The sequence below is a fragment of the Hemicordylus capensis genome, chromosome 6, assembly GCF_027244095.1.
Source record: "Hemicordylus capensis ecotype Gifberg chromosome 6, rHemCap1.1.pri, whole genome shotgun sequence".
NCBI classification, from domain to species: domain Eukaryota; kingdom Metazoa; phylum Chordata; class Lepidosauria; order Squamata; family Cordylidae; genus Hemicordylus; species Hemicordylus capensis.
The window spans coordinates 106501308-106516441 of NC_069662.1; the positions used below are offsets into that span (position 1 = coordinate 106501308).

At 41.6% G+C, this 15134-nt stretch overlaps 1 protein-coding gene and 1 long non-coding RNA gene across 7 annotated transcripts in view; both read right to left on the reverse strand.

Moving 5' to 3' along the window:
• Positions 1-15134, reverse strand: part of RBMS3 (RNA binding motif single stranded interacting protein 3) — a 1053558-nt gene that overhangs the window by 995246 nt on the left and 43178 nt on the right. The window lies entirely within an intron of this gene.
• On the reverse strand, positions 844-14281 carry LOC128329394 (uncharacterized). Its single transcript, XR_008309636.1, has 3 exons — positions 14245-14281; positions 3856-3893; positions 844-1964 (listed from the first exon to the last, which is right to left on the reverse strand). It is a non-coding gene; the product is annotated as an uncharacterized LOC128329394 (long non-coding RNA).

A 15134-nucleotide genomic window follows, 5' to 3' on the forward strand; every position in this document is an offset into this window, starting at 1 on the left:
ATGAAAGGCAGTATATGAATTTAACAATAAAAAATAAAACACTGGCTACATGACTTTTCTTCACAAGTCTGAAAATGAAAGAGGATCAGTATAATGTGAAATGGGCTGAAGACTTGGTCAATGAATAGATATCAGGGATAATGGACATCAGATTGCATGACATATCCCTGTATTTAAGAAAAGCTCAGTACAAATAATGCACCACTGGTATTTGTCACCAGCTGGATTAAATACAATGTATAGGGCATCAGCTGTGTATAGTTAGAACTCTAATCACCATAATGCTGCCTTTTTCATGTATTTCATGGCAATGAGCTGAAGAAAAGAATTATTGGAAGGAAATCATGTCTTCTTAATAATATGCTTGGATACAGATTGGAATGGGAGCTTGTTGCGATCTTGTTATATTATATAAAGAACTCTTCATTGCCTAAAGACAGAGATTTTATAATTAAGCTTCTTATGTGAGTGGCCAGCTAGCAGCTCACGACATTTTATCTGCCTTCCAACTAGCAACTTGTTGCCGTCTTTGGATTTTGTCTACCTCCCCAAATTAGAAATACAGCGGGAGAGGATGACATGCTGGAAATCACTTGGCTCATTTTCTCCCCTCATTGGAGTGTCTTGGCTTCCATTCCTACCTTATGTCATCTTCTATTTCATCAGCATATGAAATTATTGGGCTAAAAGATGAGAAGCAGGAAACGAAGAGACAATTGTGTGGTCTAGATACTGGAAATCCGCAACAGTGCCTAGATCATCACAGTCGTCAAAATTGTGAGATATTGCAACCATCAAAAAATTGCAACCACAATTAATCAATGAATGGAATTCATCGATCAGTTCAAGAATTTGTGAGAGAAATGATTTACATTTTTAATATTCTAGAGTTACAGTAGTAAAGTATTCTAGAGGCACATTGCTTTACATTTGGTAATTGACATGTATTTGTTGTTATTCCTTAAGAAAGATCTGACTATCTGGATCTATCCCAAGACAATTTACATCTTAGATTCCATTTTATTGTTCATCATGCATCTGCTTAAACAAGATAAAACACCCAGGCTATCATGAGCCAGTCTGGGGCACCACAGCATTTTAAATCTTGCTGGAAAAAGGCAAATGTACTTTCCTACTATCAAAATCCCCTGAAAAGGGAAGAGAACACAAACCTGTGAGGATATTATTGACCTCTCTGTAAAAACTAATTTACAAAAAATACTAAATTGAGACAGTTTAGAAAAATACAGAGCACTTTTTCATTTATTCTTTGGCTAGAGTTTGATCAACTGATAAACATTGGTGTTGTGATAAGAATTTCCATTTAACAAATATGTAAAATTTTTAACAGAATATTAGATAAAAAGAATGGCATCATACAAGAGAATCAGAGTATAGGGGGGAATTGTTGATTTGCACTGTTGGCTTCTTTACTTTGAATATTTGAAAAAGGTTTGCAATACATGTTTCCCTGTAGGCAATTGTCATAAGTTTTAAACTTCTTTTGGAAGAGAATTCATGTTAGTGTTCCTTAAACAATGGCTGGGTTCAGACATAATGGGAAACCATGGTTTGTACTAACCATATCTTAAAACCCTCCCCATGATTTGAGCTTCTAGATAAACAGTTAAACCATGGTTTAGTGCTGCTTCTCTGCTTTTCTTTCCCTTCTGCTCAGGATTCAGCTTCATGTTCACATTCTTGAGGTGGAACAACTCCGGTTTCAATGATGCAGCAGTTTCTTGAGTTGAAGCAATGGTCCTAACTGTGTTTTGTCAATAGTTTGTGAATTCACACATAACAGAAACCACAACACCACCAATAGTCGTTTGCAAACTAGTTTCAATCTGTGATTTCGGATCCTGGTTTGTGGGCCCAACCAAATCGTGGAGTGTGGAAAGGCTTGGATTCAGACATAATGTGAAACCATGGTTTAGCATTATGTCTGAACCTTGCCAATATATCTGAAAAAGAGGGAAAGAGAACAGAAAATTAGTAAAGCCAACCTAGGCTTTAGGTTGACTAAATTAAGGCACCTCAAACCATTTTGGGAGAGGCAGGAGATTAGAGAAATAAAATTGCTGTGATTCTAAAGCTGTGTCCTGTTTTTGTATCCCTGTGACACATGTTTAAGTTGTACAAACAAACACAGAATGAAGATATCCTAAGGGCCAAACACACTGAGGCTATTCTCACATGCAGTGGAAACCGGGCTAAGGGAGACTAGCCCGGTTTCCACTGTGTGTGTGAATCGCCGGGAGCTGCATGGCTCCCGGCAGCAAGCCCACTTAATTGCTCCCCCTTAAACGAGGTTAGCGGAGTGCGTGCTCCGCTAACCCCGTTTGATTGTGTGTCACCACGGTGTGGCTCCATGCTGTGGTGACTCACAAGTAGCCCCCCAACCAGGAGGCTACAACAAGCCTCCCAGCGTGGGGGGTTCCCCAGAATGCCCTGCGCGAGTGCATGATGGAGCCGGTAGTTGTGTGGGCAGCCGATCCAGCTTCCCAGGGTGAGCTGCCTGCTCATCTGCAGAGAGAGCAGATAAAACCTGTTCTCCCTGAAGAACCCTCTTTGGCTCTCCACACTGCTCATGTGGAGAGCCTTATTATTTATCACATCATTGTGGCCTGTGTTGTTTCAAAAGTAAATAGCAGCTGCACAGGAGCCTCAACTAGACCAGGACTAGGGCAAATGGGAGGGAGGAGTTAACCTTATGCACCTCCATGGTCCCAAACCTGATCAGGACACACACAGAGCCAGGTCTCACGATTGGTGGGGTGAGCAGGGAGGGAGCCCTGGGTGGCCGGATCGGCCATCCACATGATTGCCGGCTCCGTGGCGGGCGGCCCCCAGAAGCTCCAGTATGCCCTGCACAAGGACGCAGAGCATACTGGGGAGACCCCTGGAGCCGGGAGGCGGCTTTTTGCCTCCCCTCCGGGGGGTCTACTCGTGAGTAGCCAGGGTTTGGGGAGGGCTAAAAAAAGCGGGCTAGCCACTTGTAAGCCACTGGGCCCACCTGTGAGCCCGGTTGTTTACACGATCAGCCAAAATCGGGCTAGGCTGTCCTAGCCCGATTTTGGCTGATTGTGAGAATAGCCCCACAGTCACACACAGACACAGACACACACTCATAGCTTCTACGTTTCCTAAGGGAAAAAGCTCCCATTGGTGTCAATGAAGGATTTCCCCCCTCCTTATCGAACAATAACTGTGGGGTGCACCCTGCCTTGCAGTCCCAATATAGTTCAGGGCCCCACACAGCTGCTCTTTGTATTTGAACAATGAAGCATGCGGACCCCGTTATGTGATAGGCAGATTGTCTAGTTTAACCCCTTAATCTTCAAAGGAAATTTTCTCAACCTGTAATGGCTGCTCTGAAATCCTCATTGTTCAGAGAAAGGAACAATGTGTCACCTGCAGTGGGCTATATGCCACCAAATGCTTTACCTAGCATCACTGCAATGAGCTGACTTACTAAATAACCCATAATCATATTCCTAACCCTTAGAAGCACACACTAAAATACAATGAAGGTGACATATGCTTGAGGAAGATGTTCCCACAGAAATAAATGAAACAGATTTACAGGTATACAAATGAAGCCCCGTTTTGACTGAACAGGTTTGCTTGTAACAATCTCTCATACATCTCCCACAATACATACAGATGATTTAACCACATGTGTGCAGTGCTTACCACTGCACGGATGCAAGCTGTGTTGGAAGGGAAGAAAATTCCAAGATATTTAACTGCAAAGTCTGTGTGCAACCGCAGCTGGAAACATAGTTGGGAGATAGATGGAGAAGAACAGGAGAACTCTGTACAAAACACTTATTAGTGGTGGTAATTTCTTACCATTGTCAATGAATTCCAGAGGATTTCAGTGTGAATCTCTGAAAAAAGAGAAAATAGGTTTAAAAACATTCTTTAGCTAATTAAGAGTTTAACTGTGAAGGAGCTATTGGCAACATAATTCTATATGTTGAGTTAAATAAATTAATACTTATCTGATTGTCTCCTGGAATCCTTTTTTGCTTGTAATTCTTGAGTTAGAGGAACATTTTATTTTGTAATTATATACTGCTGATTTGGAATAAGAATTTGAGAACAAACTAGAACTTGACTTTAAGGAGACTAGACATAAAATCATTTGGGAAAGTGACTGAGGCACTGTTTAGTCACCAAGTGGAACAGAAAGTGATGCTGCTTCAGTTATATAAAGACATGTACAAGATGAAAGGTATAATTTGTATACCCGAACAACAGCCTGTGCTGCATTTATAGTGATGAGGTCAAGGGGAACTTTCCAAGAATGTATACACACATTGAATACCTCAGCCTCTCTAAGCTGCCTATTGTTGACATCATCACCAATGAAATAATGAACACTTCTTGGTCAAGTATTCTTTGTTAGGGTTTTTAAAGAGAGCTGTCATAGTCCTTTAAACACTGCTAGAATACAACACTTACAAATTATAGACCTATTGACTCGTATGATTCACACACTTCAGTACGTTATTTTAAAAATCCACATTTTTGCCAATGTAATGCATATTGTACACACATTCCGACTTCAATACATGTCTGCAAAATGACCAAATATATTATGCTTTTGCTAGCCATAGAGAGAGCCAGGGAGGAGCATGGCCACAGAAACTCCATCTCCTGACTGCAAGGAGCCCTTCATAGTCACTCTCTTGATTCTCAGATTTCTTCAGGCACAAGCCACCCATATATTTCAAACCTTTATTTGCAGTCATAAGGGATCCCAGGATAATTAGGGATTACCTATAGATTGTATTATTCCATTCCTAATGCCAGGCACTCTTATTTACACTCCAGAACTCCTCTTCAGAACATCTGGGTACTATCAATGCTGCTTTTTCACTCAAGCTCAACGTAAACTTCCTCAGAAATCGCCTACCAAACTCGCTACACTCTTGTTTTTTCCTGTCAGTTCGTATTCATGACAGACTAAGAGGTTTCCTGGATGTAGAAAGCATCTCAGGCAAAGCACATAATATCACTGGAAGCAATGGGCCAGTTCAGACACAATGCGGAGCCAATTATTATTTTAACTGAGCTTCTAAAAATAAACAGGGATGTGGTCAACAGACCATCAGCAACATCGTTGATTGTTTTGGCTGCCAGTGGTTTGTTTGGTCCCTCCTTTTTCCCAGTCCACCCAAATTCAATCCCACAGTTCCAAGACTGCCCTATTCCTGGCAATGCTTCACCCTGTCACTCCCTCTCTTTCCATTGGTCATCAGCTTGTGTGGGCGTGGAAATGCTTCCCAAGCTGTTTTTCAACTCTTTTCGCCCTTGGTTGCTCTCAGCCTGGTTGTCCCTTCCCCCTATGTGTTCTATATATGACTAGCCAATCAGTGTCAGAGAAGGCGCAGGGATTTGTAATTGACAGCAGGGACAGTGAACAATGTTCTGGCCCAAAAGCATTGGTCAATGGATGGCATTTGCTACCAAGTGTTTTACATGGTTGAAGGCAATGACTACACGTATGGTTCATAAACAGACATCACAGAGTTCCTTACAAGGGTTTCAGAGGTGCCAAACCCCAAGCGTGAGAGGGCTCCAAAATGACCAGGGCGGTCTGAAATGGTCAGTCAGAAATTGGGTTAGGATAGGAGCGTCGTCGCTTTTGCTTCTGAAGCATTTGCTATGTAGCCGGTAAGAGGGGAAGCAGCAGGCCAACTTTGCCACAGCACAGAAAGCCACTCACAGCTTCTTTTCAGCTCCCATCACCCTGCCCTTCCCCCCATTAAACACTGGACAGTGTCTGTGCCCAAGTGCATCCCAAGAAGAAGCCACTGAGCTGGGTCTCATGATCAGTGAGACCCAGTTTGGGGCGCTGAGCAGGAAGAGCGGACTAAGCCCACTCTCCTCACACACGAGCATGGCTGGAGCCCTGGGTCCCATGATTGCCGGCTCCATGATGGAGCCGGTGGGGGCTGGGGCTGATTGGCCCCTGCAAGCTCCAGCATGCCCTGCGCAAGCACACAGGGCATGCTGGTGAGACCCCCGGAGCCACGAGGCAGCTTTTCGTCTCCCCTCCGGGCATCTCCTCATGAGTAGGCATGGTGTGAAACTGCGTCGTGACTACTCACGATCTTCAAAACCAGGTTTGTGGAGCGCTCGCTCCACAAACCTGGTTTTAGGGCAGGGGTTCTTGAGTGGGTTACCCGCTCTAGAACCACCGGGCTCACAGCCGAGCCTGGTGGTTCTCACAATCGCAGAAAATCAGGCTAGCAGAGGCTAGCCCGATTTTCTGTGATCGTGAGAATAGCCCCACTGAGAGTCATAGGCCACCTACAGTGGCCATGGTACTAGACTGCTTCTCGGCTGCTTGTGCCCATGTCTCTGTGGGCAGAGGCAGAGCTCTTGCAACAAGCCGAGAAAAAACCACCAGGGTTGGTTCAGATGCAACACAACGGTGAACTGAAGTGCTGTTAAAACAAACAAGCCAACTACAAACTTTGGTTACAAAGCATGGTTTGTTAAGCCAAATTGAACCTCGGATGAATTTGAGAGGGGCATTCAGATGAAAAAACAAACCCATGAAATTCAACTGAGCTTCCACATTGCATCTGAACTGGCCCAATGAGTCAGCAACACACTATGGTTCAGCTGCTACGCGATTAAAAACTCCTTAGTTATGAGTTCCAACTCATGTATGAGTTTTGATCTATGAGTCAGTGAATTAATCTAATAAATCTGTGTCATTTTTTCATATGAAGTTCTGAAGAAAGAGGCATACTTTTAGATTATGCATTAGGGATGTGCATGAACTGGTTTGGTGTTCTATTTCTGCTAACTTGGCAAAGAGGCACCTTTTAATGTGGTGATTCTCTTTATTTAGCAGGGGGAGAGTAACTGGCCCTATCCACCCCCAGCACAGTACCTCCAGTGACTGTTGCTGGTGTCTATCTTATGTTTCTTTTTAGATTGTGAGCCCTTTGGGGACAGGGTTCCAAGTTATGCATGTGTATGTCTGATGATGGTTTTGAAGATCATGTGTATGTTCATATGTATGTATATGTCTAATTGTATGTATGTGTATGTCTGATGTATGTCTGATGATGGTTTTGAAGATTGTGAATAGCCATAGCGCAGCTTCGCGCCGTGCTTACTCACGAAGAGACACATGCTTAATAGACAGAAGACATCATCTTACATCATCAGACATACACATGCATAATAGACAGAAGACATCATCTTAGTAGAGGCATTCCATCCTATCTGGAAGAAAGGAGGGGATCCCTCTTCTAAGATGACACCTTCAGTTTTTATTGGCACTTCTATTACAAATAAATTTTAACTAACCAGGAACACTTTTGAAGCTTATCAAGATTTTTAACTGATTGATCAGTTAGTATAATCAAACTAAACATTACAGACTTGTTCAGCAGACACCACAAATTTAGAAGGGAGAATAAAACAAGGGAATACACATGGCAGGGATACCATTCAGAGAGAACACAACCTACCACACCAGGTATGAACTTTCTTCAGAAGCACTTATGCTTCTGGCAAGCTCACTGGTTCTAAAGTGTGCCATCGAGTCAATTTCGCTCCTGGCACCCACAGAGCCCTGTGGTTTTCTTTGGTAGAACACAGGAGGAGTTTACCATTGCCTCCTCCTGCGCAGTATGAGATGATGCCTTTCAGCATCTTCCTATATCACTGCTGCCCGATATATACCAGTGGGGATTTGAACCGCCAACCTTCTGCTTGTTAGTCAAGCATTTCCCAGCTGCACCACTTAAGGTGACTACATACTGAATAATTGCCGTTATAAAACAATTAAACCGGTCTGTGTACTACAAAGACATACAAAAGGCACAAATCCCATTGTCTGAACAAGAGTGACTAACTGATCAATTGTAATAACATTTTTATACCATAGAACTATAGCAAATAGGGTTGCCAAATCTGACTAAAGCTATTCCTGAAGATTCCTCCCACCCACCCAAATTCCTCTCCTATCTTTTTTACAATATCATCCCTTTCCTGTTCATCTTCCATCTTGTTTAAATCAAGTTTGATTTAACTTTCAGCCTTGTTTCTTTCCGAGTTAAAAATGCACTTGTGAGACAATGCTGAAGACAACTGCCACTAATGACAAGATCCCTATTTCTCTCCAGTGCCTATGAGCCCAAATTCAGGCTGCTTTCTACAGGAAGAACAATTTGTTCCATAGTTCTACAATTCTCGTTTTCCTAGCTTTTTGCCTTCATAAAGGCAACCACAGATGCATTGAGTGGAGGACCATCATGGGCAGTAAAGCCTGCCATTAAAAAAAAAAAATAGAAGCAATTTTCTGCTCTATCTGGAGCAATTTTCCACCACTATCTAGAGGACAAACAGTGGGCAAAATGTCAGCCTCATCTACCCTGCAAATCCCTCCAGGCTAGGTTTTTCCAAGCAGGGCAACCCAGCTTCCTGACCCTGCTTTTAACTGAGGGTAGAGGAGAGGAGAGCTCTCCTACCTTGATTCTCCAGTTGTGAGAACTCACACAGCAATTCTATCTAGACATTGCACAGAGCATGACTTCCCCACTGCATAGAGAGCTGTGACTACATCAGCTACCATCCATGGACATGCCACTCTGAAAAACACACTCTATGATCCTGAAGCTGGAGCAGCTTCAACAAACAGGGCTGAGTCTAGGGATGTGCACAAATCACGATTGGATGGGCAATTTGTAACAATTCCCCTGCACCTAGAGCAGGTGCACACCTGCTCCCCTGCTGCTACTTCCTGAATTGGCAGCACTCCTCCTACTATCTTGGCATGCTGGCAGTGCTCTTCCCAAGCTACCTCCACATGACACTGGGAGGCACATTGCCGCCATGCATGCGCGGAGGCCATGTGCGTGCCAGTGTCGTGTGGAGGCAGCTTGGGAAGAGCACTGCCAGCATGCCAAGATAGTAGGAGGAGTGCTGCCAATTCAGGAAGTAGCAGCAAGTGGGAGGGGAGCAGGTATGCACCTGCTGTACTCTGTTTTAAATGGGAAGGAGAAGTGTTACAAATCACCCTTCGAATCATGATTCATGCACATCCCTAGCTGTGTTCACCTTCTGTTCCTTTGTGACCAGCTGCTGACATCATGAAGCATTTTCAGTCTGCTGGCCCAGCAAAGCATGCTGGAAGGCAAAGGGACCTCTAGATCAGGGTTTCTTAACCTTGGGCCCCCAGATGCTGTTGGACTACAACTCCCAGAATCCCCAGCCACAAAGGCCATGTCTGGGGATTCTGGGAGTTGTAGTCCAACAACATCTGGAGGCCCAAGGTTAAGAAACCCTGCTCTAGATGACTTTCCATGGAGGGGCATGGTTTACAGCTGCCAATTTCAACAATGGACTCTGTGGCTGCCTTGATTGTCTGTTTCCTGGGCTTGTGAACTCAAACAGAAGTTCTAGTATGGGCTCTCTTGCCTTCCAAGCCAACCCTAAATGGTCACGTGAACAAGCCTAGCATGTAATTGTGCTTTAAATCATCTTAGAACTTAATATTATGGGAAGCAATGGGGTTATTCCTTCTTCTTATGCTGGTCTAGGAAAGTTAGACCAGTGAGACCATGTGACAGGATACGTGGTCTTTACATACCACCTTGGTCCATCTTTTGTTCTACTGAGCAAAGAGAAATAAAACCATGGAGAAGGACAGATGGCCATTAAATTCTTTCCCCAATCCAATTCTTCTTGGCAGCATTTTACATCATACGCCACCGTCATTCCCCTCTCTCCTTCTATTATAATATTCATATTAGTCTTATCTCCTCTTTCTTCATGCAGGCTTTCAGAGTATCAACCCAAATCTCCCAGCTTCCAAAAAGAGCAATGCATTTTGAATGGTACAGGTATACAAACACTCTATGTTCTCATTAAATTTAATATATTCTTCTGAACTACTTTCCTAAAAGAATTATGACTGGCCTCCTTCTTGGCCTCTCCTAGGACATCTGTTTCCAGCTATTCTGATTTCATTGCCTCCTCCTATCCCACATTTTCAAGAACCTTCCCATCTGTTGATCTGCTGAATCTATAAACTGCTTTTATCTCTCTGCCTTAAGAGTGCATCTGAAAGGATTATCTTTGCTTCTTTGCCTATGATTCTCCATTTCTTTTTTTCTCCTATTCAGCATGTGGCCCAAACTAGCCTCCTATGGGAAGGGTGGGGAGAACCCTGTGTTGCAATCACATTAAGAAATTCTCTAGCAACTAACTCTGTCTAAAGATCTATAAATGTGTTACATAAGCAGTATACATATTTTTAAAGTGAATTTATGAAGCCTTTGAGCCACTTTGAAAGTATTTCCACATGTCTGCTCTCTGAAAGAGAGATGGGCAATTAAGCTTCTCAAGATACATTTCCTTCATCTTTTAAGACTTCGACAAAATGTGGAGGGTTTTCCATTATATTTGCCTTAATTTTCAACTAGTGTTGTACAATTTTTTTTCTGCTTTAAACTCACAAGCTTTTAAATCTTAAAGCAGATGATGAAATACTAGTTTACAGTTTTGTGAATGTTATCAATAGCTTTTTAAAAATAATCACACAGAAAAGCTAGAATCATTGAGAGCCAGCCAGTATGATTATGATGAAAAAGATGACAGAATTATGCAATTGTGCTTTTGCACATTCCCACCATGGCTTCCTTTACTTCCATTTTTATAGACTGTAGAGTATTAACCAGTATAGATTTATAACTGCATAATTCTTATTACAGAAACATAACTCTGCCTAAGTTACTCTAAACTGTGTTGTATCTTGCCAACAACAAAATAAGCAGTATTAAAATGATATATGATCCTCGACATTCTTATTTGCTGTGACAGCCATAATTTGTGACAGCCATAATCATATAATTAATAGAACACAACTTGAATTTATATCTTGCATTTTATGGCTTGCATTTGCAGTATGGAAGACAAGTACAAACCATAGTTTTCTGATTCTGATGCAACAACTATGGTTTGTGCAGAAGAGCAAGCAACTCATTGAATTAGAGCACGGTTTCCCAACCTGTGATATCCAGATGTTGCTGAACTACAACTCCCATCATCCCAAGCTGCAATTATTTGTGGCTGGGGAGCTGTAGTTCAGCAACATCTGGAGTATCACAGGATGGGAACCCCTGAATTAGAGCATGAAAGGGAAGAAGGTAGGGAAAGGGGAAAGTGCAAAAAATTCAGTCCTGTAATCCTGCTTTGGCATAACACCCTTAACTGAGACAAGTATGTATGTATGTATGTATGTATTTGACATATTTGTATACTGCCCAAAATGCAAGTCTTCTGGGCAGTTTACAACAAAACAATTAAAACAAAAAACAAAAAAGGTGAAAACATTACAACAATTTAAAATTTAAAAGGTTAAAACTATTAAAATCAAACAATTAAAACAGTACCTAATTAAAAGCCTGGGTTAACAAATGTGTCTTGACTGCCTTTTTAAAAGTTGGAAGAGATGGGGAGGCTCTTATTTCATCAGGAAGTGTGTTCCAAAGCCTCGTGGCAGCAATGGAGAAGGCCTGTCCCTGAGTAGCCACCAGACAAACTGGTGGCAACTGCAGAAATAACTTCTCCTGATGATCTCAATGGGGCAGTATGGTTCATAATGAAGAAGACATTCTCTGAAATACTCAGGGCTCCAGTTGTTTAGGGCTTTGTAGGTTATAACCAAGATTTTGCCAGGAAACTTATCAGCAACCAGTGTAGATCTTTTAAGATAGGAGTGATATGGTCTCTCTGAGATGACCCAGAGACCAACCTGGCTGCCGTATTCTGGACCAACTGCAGTTTCCAGACAATGTAAAAAGGCAACCCCACATAGAGCACACTGCAGTAGTCAAGTCTGGAGGTGACCAGCAGAAGTACTACTGTTCTGAGGTCATTTATCTGAAGAAATGGACGCAGCTGGCGTATCAGCCAAAGCTGATAAATCTTTCAAGAAAGCTTGACCACGGTTACTTATCTTCTACTCCAGAATTTATGGGTTCCTCAGAACAGAGGATGGAAACTACTGCCACATACAGCACAGAAAGGCAATCTTGGAAATAGGTGCTTGCGTGTACAGAACATAACCTCCAATGTTTCACCAATGAAAACTATATACTATACGTAAGCCCATCATTACAAAAATGAATGTGGCTCCTGAATGGAATGGAATTACAGGTGGACCTTGTTGTCCGCGGGGGTTCCATTCTCGGCTACAACCGTGGATAACAGAACCACAGATAACAAGACCTGAATTGGGGGGTTAGGTTCCTGGAGGGCAAAAAAAGGGAGGGAAATGCTTTAAAAGGCAGAAATAAAAGAAATGAAGTAACGTGCCATGTTTTCCAGGTCTACAGCTGTCCAGCAATGCACCCCTCCAATTGGCCAATTTTCCGTGAAAAATCAACGGTGTTTTTTTTTTTTTAACAAAAGAGCCACAAACAGCTCCTTTCAACAAAATGGTAGCTGGAAAAGACCTCAGAGGCCATTTCCAGCCACCTAGGAACTGTGCATATGTGGATTTTAACCCTTTTGTAAACGGTGCATACCAAGGACAGATCTCCATTGCCTGGCCACAAATATGCAGAACTGCAGGTGTCGGGACCACAAATTATGAGATTCATCTCTAATGGAAAATGACCTGAATAGGCCCATTTGGTTCATTTTTTAAAATTCATTTTGAAATGAATGCATGCCTCAATCATAATTTTATCATAACTTGGTACAACAATTACTATGTCCTATCTCAAAGACTAATTTGCTAACACAGCAATGTACAAGATCTCTTCTGCCTGATTTCAAATTAATGCAAAATTAGTAAGGCTACAGAAAACCATTTCACTGCAAGGAGAGAGAGTGTAAACACACAGCCAAAAAAATAAATAAAGTGACATATTGTAGCAAAAAAAATAGCAGTCTGTATTCAAACATAAACTTCTTGTTACAGGTTGGGGGAAAATCCGAGTTTAGTGGATTTAACCAATTTCCATTGTGCAAAACAGAACCCAGGACAATGGGCTGGTTCAGACAATCATCGGACAGAACCTCAGTTAGAGCTGGGCTCTGTGCGATCCCCTTGAACCTTGGGAATGCACACTCCCCTCCCATCACACTACCATCTACTTCCTATCTAGGATAAAATTAAATTGGTTGTGTCATCTAAACCCACCAATTGCTGCTTATTCTGACCGACTTGCTTAAATTAATCCAAGATCTGCATGCAAGGTTTGAGACACCTGTGTAGATGGGAGGGAGAGCATGTTCCTGAGGTTTTCCGGAGGAGAGCCCGGCACTAACTGAGGTTTCACCAGAAAACCAGTCCATTATCAAAGGAAATGCTCCCTCCCTCAGTGTGTTTTTTTAAAAAAACAACAACAACTAAAAATCACATCTCTTTAAAGAGGCTTTTTAATGTTTCACCTCTTTTATATCTGGTAGGTTCTTTAGTTTTTATAATTCTCAGTTTTTAGTTCTTTAAGTAACTTTTAATTTGAAACAAACTTAAAAAAAACAACAGTAATTCTGATTGTGGTTTTAGCTTGGATTTTTAACTTGTTTAACATAATTTGGTTAATTTTATTAGTCTTATTTTAAATTGTAACTATTTTATAAATGTTGTGAGCCGCCCTGAGCAGTAGTGAACTGGAGGAGAGGGGTATGAAAAATACAACTTACTTCATGTCAACATATATATGCTTTTAAACAGAGTGCTTTGACAACACTAAGCAGAGTAACGTACTCTAACAATTCCAACAGCATAGGCACTGAAAGAGATCAGTGCCTTGGTTTTGATAATAGCTTAAGAGCACTTGTGCCTTACAAGGCAACAAGCTTATTCCTGTTCTCGCTGCTTCTAATTAGAATTTTGCCACTCATTTCAACTGGGTACGGAAGTAAGCCTAGACAACTAGGGCTAAATAAGCCAACCAGCAAAGGCCAGGAGGGCTGTCAAACCAGGATACATTTAATATATTGAGTTGACAGAGAGCAACCTCATTATTGCTGAAACGTGCTCTCTTCCTGCTAACCTCTTTGATCCTTCAGCTCCTGTGCCTTTTCAACCCCCTGCTGCTCAGGAAGGATTATTCTCCCTTTCACACCCATATGGTTCTAAAAGCCTGGCTAGTTGCATTTTAAGAGATCTACCTCAGTAGGAATAATCTCCTAGCACTGAATGAGATATTGGAAAGGTGAATGAGTTGTGTATTCATAAAACTGAACTCTCACTTGCAGCTGCTGCTCAAATCTGTTGCTTCCAATCTGGTTGCTGGCGAGATCAAGATGCTTATATTGCTTAATGAGGAACAATTGTGTATACCTTATGCAAATTTCTGCAGTCTGACTGGCTTAAAGGAGGAATCAAAACAAGGCCCAATAAAAAAGGACAGAGATTCACCGTGCAAACTTAATGTTCTCTAAAGATGTTTGTTTCCTCCAGTGAAATGTAATTTAACACCTTGTAATGAGGTTTTAACTGAGTGACACACACCCCACCCTTCTATTTTCCAGGCCTTCTTCTCAGAAAAGTGACATTTTGTGTGAATACTCTCTGTGGGAAAAGTCATTTGGGGGGAAAGCTATTTTATTTTTACATTTATTTCTTGCTCTTTTTCCAAAGAGCCCAGAGCAGTGTACATGGTTATGTTTATCCTTGGAAACCAAGAAACACAAACTAGAAGGGTTCACCAAATCACAACTATACCCAAACAAAAACCCTACCTACACTAAAGAACCAAACAGATTAAGAAATACTCATTTAATACTTCAATAAAGAATCATTATCATAAAATACAACACAGTAAAATTCTATAATAGCATGTAACAATTGTTCCACATATAAATACTCTTTAATGCAAAATTTTAAATGAAACCTTATAAGTCTCAAATTGTGAAAGTCTTTCACAGTTCTCATAAAACCCAAATAATAAAATATTTCACAATTCTTATAGATCTCCAATGATCCAAAGCAATTTGTTCAAGGTACAAGACGCTTATGTGATATAGTCCTAAAATGCAGAGAAGAAGATTCAGTGTATGATTCCGATTTTCAGATACCAATCTTTTTGTATGATCAATAGGAGCCATTGAATTTCATGGCTAAATGGTGATTTGAACTC